The 12,392-nt window shown below is 53.0% G+C and overlaps 1 protein-coding gene across 1 annotated transcript in view; it reads left to right on the top strand.

Moving 5' to 3' along the window:
- The window catches only part of LOC139755518 (metabotropic glycine receptor-like), a 494,688-nt gene that overhangs the window by 418,247 nt on the left and 64,049 nt on the right, over nt 1-12,392 (top strand). The window lies entirely within an intron of this gene.

Here is a 12,392-nt window from a genome sequence, read left to right as displayed (position 1 = left end):
GATGTACAATAATAATTTGATGAATTTAAATATGAAATTATATGATAAATATATGTATATAATAATATGATAATTATAAATATGAGATTTTATTATGAATGGTAAGCTGATTTTTGGCTTCACTTGCCATAAGATATTTTGCTTCTTTTCCCAAGATATTTTAATCTTGTGTTCTAGTATGTGTGTGGCTGTACACTGCCATAGGTATGTAAGGATGTGTCCTTGTGTATGTGTGTGTGTGTGCGTCATTCTTGTGTGATAATACATGCCCAGATCTGCCTGTGGTGGAGCAGCCGCCCGTCTCCCACTACCCCGTGCAAGTACTGATCGATGACAGCCATAGTGGAGAGGTGGTGGTGTACGTACATGATCACTGGCGCTCGTGATTGCCCCATACCCGGGGAGAGTGTGAGGTCGTGCATGGGAGACGTGACCCCACCTCACCTCCATCCCATCCTCCCACATGACCAGTGTTGTGACGAAGACAAGGTGTCGTAGAATCATTGACAACTGGTCTGATGTGTAATGACCACAAGAACTTGCCATCATCAGCCTCGTGACCTGGGGGTCAGCCACCACCACATAACCCTCAGCCTCGTGACGTGGGGTCAGCCACCACCACATAACCCTCAGCCTCGTGACCTGGGGGTCAGCCACCACCACATAACCCTCAGTCTTGTGACCTGGGGTCAGCCACCACCACATAACCCTCAGCCTCGTGACCTGGGGTCAGCCACCACCACATAACCCTCAGCCTCGTGACCTGGGGTCAGCCACCACCACATAACCCTCAGCCTCGTGACCTGGGGTCAGCCACCACCACATAACCCTCAGCCTTGTGACCTGGGGTCAGCCACCACCACATAACCCTCAGCCTTGTGACCTGGGGTCAGCCACCACCACATAACCCTCAGCCTCGTGACCTGGGGTCAGCCACCACCACATTACCCTCAGCCTCGTGACCTGGGGTCAGCCACCACCACATAACCCTCAGCCTCGTGACCTGGGGGTCAGCCACCACCACATAACCCTCAGCCTCGTGACCTGGGGGTCAGCCACCACCACATAACCCTCAGCCTCGTGACCTGGGGTCAGCCACCACCACATAACCCTCAGCCTCGTGACCTGGGGTCAGCCACCACCACATAACCCTCAGTCTTGTGACCTGGGGTCAGCCACCACCACATAACCCTCAGCCTTGTGACCTGGGGTCAGCCACCACCACATAACCCTCAGCCTCGTGACCTGGGGTCAGCCACCACCACATAACCCTCAGCCTCGTGACCTGGGGTCAGCCACCACCACATAACCATGACGTGGGGTCAGCCAACACCACATAACCATGACGTGGGGTCAGCCAACACCACATAACCATGACGTGGGGTCAGCCACCACCACATAACCCTCAGCCTCGTGACCTGGGGTCAGCCACCACCACATAACCATGACGTGGGGTCAGCCAACACCACATAACCATGACGTGGGGTCAGCCAACACCACATAACCATGACGTGGGGTCAGCCAACACCACATAACCATGACGTGTGGTCAGCCACCAGCACATCCGAGAGGAACCATCAGTAGGGAGGAGGTATTTGTGTGGGACAGTCTCAGAGTTTACCTGGAAGTGTCGCATCTGCTGGCCGAGTGCTGAGTGCACCTGCTGGCAACAGGTGCCCTAGTTTTTTGGACTGCTGTACCAGCCAGGGGTCTGCCCCAGGTCCCTAGTTATCCCCTTGAGGACGACGCTCCGGCCCTTGGGTCAGTTCACAGGCTAGGCCGTCATTACCAGATGGTACAATCATACTAACGAGTGTGAACATGACGTGTATGTTTTCTCGACAGACAGACATCATACACTCACGCCACGGGGGAGACCTTGGACCTCTCACCTCTCCCTCTGTGGTAATAATGTTAGAACTGTATAATCAGATGAGGCTGTAAAGTTGGCAGCTCGGTAGGAAATGAAATTTAACTTCGTGATGTATAAACTCGCTTGGATGTCGAGTGAGCTTAACAGAAGCTTTCCCAATGTTTGCACACAGACGTGTCATTGCGTTGGTGCGTCACAGTGTGGCCGTCAGCGAGGCGGACGTCGGGTTGGTCTGACGTCTCTTTCTTTTCTTGCTCCGCCAAGCTTTGGAACTTAGTGCCACGTTGAGTCTTCTCATATCACCCACGATTTCCCACCTTTTTTTTTTTCAAAATGTTGATTTTTCCAATTCCTTCAAAACTCTTGGATTCTTCTTCTTGCTCTTCTCTCCTCACGTCTCTGTCTCGTCAAACTTTATTTCCTCCGTATTATTGAAGGCCTGACTGACCTCGGAAACTGCCTCTGCTTGTGAGTGGCTCCTTCCCTTCGACATGAAAATATATGAAAATCAGACATGTCGACTGAGTCGGAATAAGCACACTGTAATGCTTAGGTCGTTTTTCTTAGTAGTAGAGCCGCTTAGGATGACCCTTACTGGAGGATGATGATGTCAGGTCCTCATGAGGGGTTGCCACACATGGTCGGGAAAGGAGGAGGAGGCAGCTCGTCTGGGCCAGGTGATCCATCGTCCCTGGCCGACCTGTGTACAATACAAGGGAGGGAGTCCCACACACGCTGGGCCTCAGCTCTTGAGCCCCAGTGAGGTCATGTGGGTTTCCCTCAGGGATATGAGGAAGGGGAAATGCATAGAGAAGCAGGTGGGCGGGCGTGGGTCAGGGTTGTCAGGCGTCTTGGTATGGTCATGTACGTAGGTATCAGACCAGCCAGTACCACACTGTCAAGTCTGGCAGGTGCTCATGAACTGGACCTACCTCGGGTGCCTGCCTCCCCTGGCCTGGAAGTTCGTTTTAACATGTCAGTTGATTCACCCCGGCACCTCCAGCAACTCTTCTGCTGGCCTGCCCGCGCCCTCGCCTCGTCCCGCCCTGCATATAGTGTGCAGGGCCCATGGTACCTGCTGCCCTCTGCCCCCTGCCCCGTCCCTAGTGTGCTGGGGCCATGGTACCTGCTCCCCTCTGCCCCCTGCCCCGTCCCTAGTGTGCTGGGACCATGGTACCTGCTGCCCTCTACCCCCTGCCCCGTCCCTAGTGTGCTGGGGCCATGGTACCTGCTCCCCTCTACCCCCTGCCCCGTCCCTAGTGTGCTGGGGCCATGGTACCTGCTGCCTTCTGCCCCCTGCCTCGTTCCTAGTGTGCTGGGGCCATGGTACTTGCTGCCTTCTGCCCCCTGCCTCGTTCCTAGTGTGCTGGGGCCATGGTACCTGCTCCCCTCTGCCCCCTGCCCCGTCCCTAGTGTGCTGGGGCCATGGTACCTGCTGCCTTCTGCCCCCTGCCTCGTTCCTAGTGTTCTGGGGCCATGGTACCTGCTCCCCTCTGCCCCCTGCCCCGTCCCTAGTGTGCTGGGGCCATGGTACCTGCTGCCCTCTACCCCCTGCCCCGTCCCTAGTGTGCTGGGGCCATGGTACCTGCTGCCCTCTACCCCCTGCCCCGTCCCTAGTGTGCTGGGGCCATGGTACCTGCTGCCCTCTACCCCCTGCCCCGTCCCTAGTGTGCTGGGGCCATGGTACCTGCTGCCCTCTACCCCCTGCCCCGTCCCTAGTGTGCAGGGGCCATGGTACCTGCTCCTCTCTACCCCCTGCCCCGTCCCTAGTGTGCTGGGGCCATGGTACCTGCTCCCCTCTACCCCCTGCCCCGTCCCTAGTGTGCTGGGGCCATGGTACCTGCTCCCCTCTAACCCCTGCCCCGTCCCTAGTGTGCTGGGGCCATGGTACCTGCTGCCTTCTGCCCCCTGCCCCGTCCCTAGTGTACTGGGGCCATGGTACCTGCTCCTCTCTACCCCCTGCCCCGTCCCTAGTGTGCTGGGGCCATGGTACCTGCTCCTCTCTAACCCCTGCCCCGTCCCTAGTGTGCTGGGGCCATGGTACCTGCTCCTCTCTACCCCCTGCCCCGTCCCTAGTGTGCTGGGGCCATGGTACCTGCTGCCTTCTGCCCCTGCCTCGTTCCTAGTGTGCTGGGGCCATGGTACCTGCTGCCTTCTGCCCCCTGCCTCGTTCCTAGTGTGCTGGGGCCATGGTACCTGCTCCCCTCTGCCCCCTGCCTCGTTCCTAGTGTGTTGGGGCCATGGTACCTGCTCCCCTCTGCCCCCTGCCTCGTTCCTAGTGTGCAGGGGCCGTGGTACCTGCTGCCCTCTACCCCCTGCCCTTTCCCTAGTGTGCAGGGGCCATGGTACCTGCTCCCCTCTGCCCCCTGCCTCGTCCCTAGTATGCAGGGGCCGTGGTACCTGCTGCCCTCTACCCCCTGCCCTTCCCCTAGTGTGCAGGGACCGTGGCACCTGCTCCCCTTTGCCCCCTGCCTCGTCCCTAGTATGCAGGGGCCGTGGTACCTGCTGCCCTTCCCCTAGTGTGCAGGGACCGTGGCACCTGCTGGCCTACGCTGGCTCCGCTCATTTCCCCTCAAAGGAACTGCTGGAGCGTGTAGACAGCAGAAGATAGTGGGGGAGAGGAGATAGACGAGTGTGGGGAGACCTGTGAAGGTGGATACTCAGGGTCAAGGAAGAGTTGTGGCAGGGGTAGGCAGGACAGGAGGTGGCTGGGACAGGAGGCAGGAGATGCCAGGAGAATCGACGGTAAGGAAGGTTGAGACGGAACAGTTCACAAGTGTGAGAGGTCCTTCAACAAGAGATGGTAGCCCAGCCCAGGACGCTGAGGACGTAACCACCAACTTCGAGGGTTGTAGGGAAGGTAGGAGCATGAGGGAGATGCCTGGAGGACAAGACGAACCTACCCTCTGGCAGAGGCTCGCTGGTCCTAAGGTTACAGCTGGGAGGATCTTGAGGGAGTACGTCATCGAGGTTAGGGAGGCTCAGGCTTGATATAAGGATGTGGTTCATAGTGGTTGGTGAATACAGATCCTGGGGTCACCACACTTGCCACCGTGAAAATGAACCCCCTTGACCACAACGGTACGGCCTTTGAGTACGATGGTTCGACCCCCTGAACACGACGGTACGACCTTTGAGTACGATGGCTCGACCCCCTGAACACGACGGTACGACCTTTGAGTACGATGATTCGATCCCCCTGAACACGACGGTACGACCTTTGAGTACGATGGTTCGACCCCCTGAACACGACGGTACGACCTTTGAGTACGATGGTTCGACCCCCTGAACACAACGGTACGACCTTTGAGTACGATGGTTCGACCCCCTGAACACGACGGTTCGACCTTTGAGTACGATGGGTCGACCCCCTGAACACGACAGTACGACCTTTGAGTACGGTGATTCGACCCCCTGAACACGACGGTACGACCTTTGAGTACGATGGTTCGACCCTCATAACACGACAGCATGACCCGTGAACACGTTGCAATGACCTTTTGGTCTGGGGTTCAAGTTGTGTTAGACAACCAGGAGGGTTCTGGTAGTGGTCGCCTCTACCAGAACCTTACTGGTACGCCTGCTACCAGTAGACCGTGGCTGGGCGACAGGGTTCACGTCTTCTGACCCTCGCTCAACTCTGGAAGCCAGTCAGGGAAAAAAAAAATATTGGCTCCATGGAAGTTAGAGTGTGACAGGAGTTGGCATGGGGCGGTGGGCAGGAGTTTTCCTACAGTTGTGGACAAATAAAGACTGAAACTTTACCCCTTCCGACGTAAGTTATTAGATGTGGGGGCCGGCAAGGGTGACTGGGGGTGGGGAATATGGTGGTAGTGGACGGTGAGGGAGTATGGTGGTGTTCACAGATGAGGAGGCATGTTGGGTGTACAGGACTAAGGGATCTAGGGAGGCGTGGTGAGGGTCTTGAGATGGGAGATTCAAGAAGAGGCGTGGTGTTGGTGCAGGGTTGGAGAGAGACGAGGAGGTTTACTGGGCAGGGGAGGTTTAGTGATGCACTAGGAAGGCGTGGTGTGGTACAGGGCTGGGGGTCTGTGGGGAGGTATGGTGTTGTACAAGAAGGGATGTTTAGGGTGGTGTGTATAGGGGTGGGTTGTCTGGGGTTGTATGGTGGTGTGTATAGGGGTGGGTTGTCTGTGGGTTGTATGGTGGTGTGTATAGGGGTGGGTTGTCTGGGGGTTGTATGGTGGTGTGTATAGGAAGGGGTGGGTTGTCTGGGGGTTGTATGGTGGTGTGTATAGGGGTGGGTTGTCTGGGGTTGTATGGTGGTGTGTATAGGGGTGGGTTGTCTGGGGTTGTATGGTGGTGTGTATAGGGATGGGTTGTGTGGGGTTGTATGGTGGTGTGTATAGGGGTGGGTTGTCTGGGGTTGTATGGTGGTGTGTATAGGGATGGGTTGTCTGGGGTAGTATGGTGGTGTGTATAGGGGTGGGCTGTCTGGGGTTGTATGGTGGTGTGTATAGGACCTGGGTTGTCTGGGGTTGTATGGTGGTGTGTATAGGGATGGGTTGTCTGGGGTTGTATGGTGGTGTGTATAGGGGTGGGCTGTCTGGGGTTGTATGGTGGTGTGTATAGGACCTGGGTTGTCTGGGGTTGCATGGTGATGTGTATAGGACCTGGGGGGGAGGAGAGACCACCATGTATTCAAGGGGTTAAGGTCAACAACCCAACTTAGAAAGAAAACGTGAACTTTTGTATGACTCCAGCAACGTTACCAATATTATTACTCGTGTTGTTACCTGTATTGTTACTAATGTTGTTACCAGTATTGTTACTAATGTTGTTACTATCGTTGTTACCTGTTTTGTTACTGATATTGTTACTGGTTTTGTTAGAGCACTTGTGTTTGATACGTTAGTGCCCATGCCTATGGTGCCTCGCGTCCGGCTCACACGCTCTAAGGGGAACTGTGTGGGGAGGCAACACTGTCTGTAGTTCAGCTACTGAAAGAATTTGTTCTTAAACAGAATCTTATTATACGTAAATGTTTTTCACGTCATAGTTGAGTAGAGTCAGGGATATACATACAATGGCCTCATTTGCATACATCTAATCTCTAGCTGTCGTTATAGTTTTCCTTTTTCCCCCAGACCTTTGCGTATAACCTCAGGTTCTTGCCATTTCGGAAGATGGCAATATTCGTCTGGGTGGAGCACGATCGAGTTGGAAGTTGTGTGTGTGTGTGTGTGTGTGTGTGTGTGTGTGTGTGCTGGTACATCCTTCCTGTGCTTATTAATCCATTGGTTCAGGTCACGATCAGATTCACAAAATCCCGACCTCTCACTCACATCCGCTACACGGGATCTAGTATATTAGACTATTGTCTCATTCTGTTTCTCTTGTTTACTTCCTTGTTCGACGATTTCCCCAATTCATATCCTTACAGTCTTAGCTGTTCTGATGCCCATATTTTTTTTTTCCAAAGACTAATCCAGTCCATCTGATAGTCGAGAATGAGGAGCTGTAAGGTATTTTCACATTCTCGCTCTCTGCTCACTCACCTCTCCTCCTTCCTGCTATCTCCCGCAAAGGTTATACGGAAAGGTCCGGCGAAAGGAAGTTAGAAAAATAATTAGGGCAGCGTACATCCGCTCTGACAAATCTACAAACCAGAAGGAAGTATTCTTCTGGTTAGACTGGAGAACGTGATAAATGATAGTGACGGAAGCGTATGATAGTGACGGACGCCAATGATAGTGACGGACGCCTATGATAGTGACGGACGCCAATGAGAGTGACGGACGCCAATGAGAGTGACGGACGCCAATGAGAGTGACGGACGCCAATGATAGTGACGGACGCCAATGATAGTGACGGACGCCAATGAGAGTGACGGACGCCAATGATAGTGACGGACGCCAATGATAGTGACGGACGCCAATGATAGTGACGGACGCCTATGAGAGTGACGGACGCCAATGAGAGTGACGGACGCCAATGAGAGTGACGGACGCCAATGATAGTGACGGACGCCAATGATTGTGACGGACGCCAATGAGAGTGACGGACGCCAATCATAGTGACGGACGCCAATGACAGTGACGGACGCCAGTGATAGTGACGGATGCCAATGATAGTGACGGACGCCAAGGCGGTGGTAACGGACGCCAAGGCGGTGGTGTCAGGAGCAGCAAGCCATCATGGAAAGAGGAGAATGGTTCACACAGCCAATCAAAGGGAGGCAGTATTGGGCGGGCAAGCGAGACCACCTCTGGTGTTTACGTGGAACTTGTACGTGAATTTTCCTGTTATCCTTTCTGTGGAAACTGTCGTTGCGAGACGTTGAAGAATATCCTGTTCCTTGATTTGTCTCGTGCTTCACAAGGACGTGTGTGAGGAGCGGTCCTGGTGTTGGCCGAGGATCCCTTCTGCAGGATGAACAGCTGTGTTGTATGTGGGCCGAGTGCCGCTCCCAGGATTCGAACCCGGAGATAGAGGAGGAAACTGTATGCTGGTTGGATCTGCTAGTTGTACCGGGCACTCACGACTTCGGGATCATCTACGTCAGTACGTAGAGGTTACCTGGTGTACTGGTGGAGGAGGGTGGGCTAGGGTGTGGGGGAGCTAGGCTGGGTTAAGTGGTGTCAAGGTCCACACACACACACACACGACCGGACCTGAGGCACTGCTGCTGGTCTCACCCTCCCCTGCCACCCTCCCCTGTCATTCTCTCCTGCCACTCTCCCCTGCCACTCTCTCCTGCCACTCTCCCCTGCCACTCTCTCCTGCCACTCTCACATGCCACCCTCTCCTGCCACTCTCCCCTGCCACTCTCCCCTGCCACCCTCTCCAGCCACTCTCCCCTGTCACCCTCTCCTGCCACCCTCCCCTGCCACCCTCTCCTGCCACTCTCCCCTGCCACCCTCTCCAAGGGTCTTCTCCTATAATTCATAATAACATTACATGAGCAGAACTGCCGGTTAGACCACGAGTGATCACTTCGATGAGTTGTATGAGGCTACGAGGTCGTGCGAGTTGGACCGATGCCTAGTGTGTGGTACACAGACGGCCCCACCATGATGTTAGTCCCGGGGTTCATGATGGCTCAGGCCAGACCTGGCCACCACAACTGCTGGCCCACAATATTATACCAGTGGTTCAGGACAGACCTGGCCACCACAGCTGCTGGCCCACAATATTATACCAGTGGTTCAGGCCAAACCTGGCCACCACAACTGCTGGCCCACAATATTATACCAGTGGTTCAGGACAGACCTGGCCACCACAACTGCTGGCCCACAATATTATACCAGTGGTTCAGGACAGACCTGGCCACCACAACTGCTGGCCCACAATATTATACCAGTGGTTCAGGACAGACCTGGCCACCACAGCTGCTGGCCCACAATATTATACCAGTGGTTCAGGACACACCTGGCCACCACAACTGCTGGCCCACAATATTATACCAGTGGTTCAGGCCAAACCTGGCCACCACAACTGCTGGCCCACAATATTATACCAGTGGTTCAGGCCAAACCTGGCCACCACAACTGCTGGCCCACAATATTATACCAGTGGTTCAGGACACGCCTGGCCACCACAACTGCTGGCCCACAATATTATACCAGTGGTTCAGGACAGACCTGGCCACCACAGCTGCTGGCCCACAATATTATACCAGTGGTTCAGGACAGACCTGGCCACCACAACTGCTGGCCCACAATATTATACCAGTGGTTCAGGACAGACCTGGCCACCACAGCTGCTGGCCCACAATATTATACCAGTGGTTCAGGCCAAACCTGGCCACCACAGCTGCTGGCCCACAATATTATACCAGTGGTTCAGGACAGACTTGGCTACCACAACTGCTGGCCCACAATATTATACCAGTGGTTCAGGCCAAACCTGGCCACCACAACTGCTGGCCCACAATATTATACCAGTGGTTCAGGCCAAACCTGGCCACCACAGCTGCTGGCCCACAACTGCTTGCTCATTAAATCTAAGAACGTCTTTCTTTTAGTCTTCGTTAAGAATATGTCTTTTAGATGTGTTTGTTTACATCATATTTACAATAATAACATCGTCTTTTTCGCAAAACGTTTTATGCATTAAGGACAACGCATTTTACGTAGCAAGTAACTACAAACTTTAACTCAGAATTTTCCACTGACTTGCTAAATTTAAATGCGAGAGAGACTATCGTATGATTAATTTTTAAATGAACAAACTTTTTGATGTTTGCAACGTAAATTATTTTGTTTCCTGTCTCAGTAAATATATTATTCAAAAGGCTTTTATTTCTTTTTTCAGTTTTAAGTGACGAGAAAGGAGAGAGCGCTCTGAATTCCCAAACACTGTATGAAAATATGATACGTGGAGAGAATGAGTGAGGAAAGAATGACCAAGAGGATATATGTGTCAGAGGTGGAGGGAAGAAGCGGGAGACCACATTGGAGGTGGAAGGATAGAGTGAAAAAGATTTTGAGCGATCGGGGCCTGAGCATACAGGAGGGTGAAAGGCATGAAAGGAATAGAGAGAATTGGAACTATGTGGTATACCGGGGTCGACATGCTGTCAGTGGATTGAACCAGGGCATGTGAAGCATCTAGGGTAAACCATGGAAAGGTCTGTGGGGCCTGGATGTGGAAAAGTCTATGGGGCCTGGATGTGGAAAGGGAGCTGTGGTTTCGGTGCATTATACATGACAGCTAGAGACTGAGTGTGAACGAATGTGGCCCTTTTTTTTTTTTTTTTTTTTTTTTTTTCTTCCTGGCGCTGCCTCGCTGGAGGGGGGGTGGGATGCTAGTTCGTATGTGGCGGGATGGCGACGGGAATAGATGAAGGCAGCAAGTTTGGATATGTACATATGTGTATATGTATATGTCTGTGTATGTATTTGTATGTATGCGTTGAAAAGTAGATGTATGTGCGTGTGTGGGCGTTTATCTATACACGTGTATGTGGGTGGGTTGGGCCATTCCACATCTGTTTCCTTGCGCTACCTTGCTAACGCGGGAGACGGCGATTAAGTATAATATATATATATATATATATATATATATATATATATATATATATATATATATATATATATATATATATACATGTTTATCCCTGGGGATAGGGGATTAAGAATACTTCCCACGTATTCCCTGCGTTTCGTAGAAGGCGACATAAGGGGAGGGAGCGGGGGGGGCTGGAAATCCTCCCCTCTCGTTTTTTTTTAATTTTCCCAAAGAAGGAACAGAGAGGGGGCCAGGTGAGGATATTCCAAAAAAGGCCCAGTCCTCTGTTCTTAACGCTACCTCGCTAACGCGGGAAATGGCGAATAGTTTAAAAGAAAGAAATATATGTGTGTGTGTAGTGTAACTAGTTGCCCGCTCTGGGCCAACACAGAGGTGAGGGTGAATGTCCATAATGGCATTGCTCAAGAGGGAAAGCGAAACACACCAGGATCAGGACTTACCTTAATGCGAACACAAGCAACACTGGTTTACCCGGGCAGGCAACACACACACACACACACACACACATTAGGAGACCCACACAAGGTTCAGGATCCTAATGCAATGCCACCATATGTGCAGCAGATGTGTGCAGAGAGGCCAGGTAAACCTCGCGTAACACTGCTGCAGGAGGGAGGCGGAGTGTTGGGAGAATGGACGAGGATACACGTCATGCCTGTCCGTGAGGAAGGAGTCCGGGCAGAGACGCTGGACTACAGGCCGGTCTCGCTGACGACTGTGGTCTGGAAGGTTCTGGAAGAGATAATCAGAAAGAAAATGTATGAAAATCACCACATAGTGGAAATTGCCGGAGTGGAAAACAGCACGGTCTTAGAGGAAAATGGGGTCATGTGTAAGAAGCATCTTAGATTTATACGAGAGAGTGAGCTCTGTTCCAGACAAAAGTGAAGTCTGGGTGTATTGTTTGTATCTGGAATGCCAGAAAGCATTTGACACTGTGTCTCATAGGAATTTATGGGGATTTAGGCTGTTGGTGTAGGTTCCAGGGGTTGTGGCTGTTGGTGTAGGTTCCAGGGGTTGTGGCTGTTGGTGTAGGTTCCAGGGGTTGTGGCTGTTGGTGTAGGTTCCAGGGGTTGTGGCTGTTGGTGTAGGTTCCAGGGGTTGTGGCTGTTGGTGTAGGTTACAGGGGTTGTGGCTGTTGGTGTAGGTTCCAGGGGTTGTGGCTGTTGGTGTAGGTTCCAGGGGTTGTGGCTGTAGGTGTAGGTTCCAGGGGTTGGGGCTGTTGGTGTAGGTTCCAGGGGTTGTGGCAGTTGGTGTAGGTTCCAGGGGTTGTGGCTGTTGGTGTAGGTTCCAGGGGTTGGGGCTGTTGGTGTAGGTTCCAGGGGTTGGGGCTGTTGGTGTAGGTTCCAGGGGTTGTGGCTGTTGGTGTAGGTTCCGGGGGTTGTGGCTGTTGGTGTAGGTTCCAGGGGTTGTGGCTGTTGGTGTAGGTTCCAGGGGTTGTGGCTGTTGGTGTAGGTTCCAGGGGTTGTGGCTGTTGGTGTAGGTTCCGGGGGTTGGGGCTGTTGGTGTAGGTTCCAGGGGTTGT

Source organism: Panulirus ornatus, chromosome 19 (genome assembly GCF_036320965.1).
Source record: "Panulirus ornatus isolate Po-2019 chromosome 19, ASM3632096v1, whole genome shotgun sequence".
NCBI classification, from domain to species: Eukaryota; Metazoa; Arthropoda; class Malacostraca; order Decapoda; family Palinuridae; genus Panulirus; species Panulirus ornatus.
This window is presented reverse-complemented; position numbering and strand designations above follow the sequence as displayed.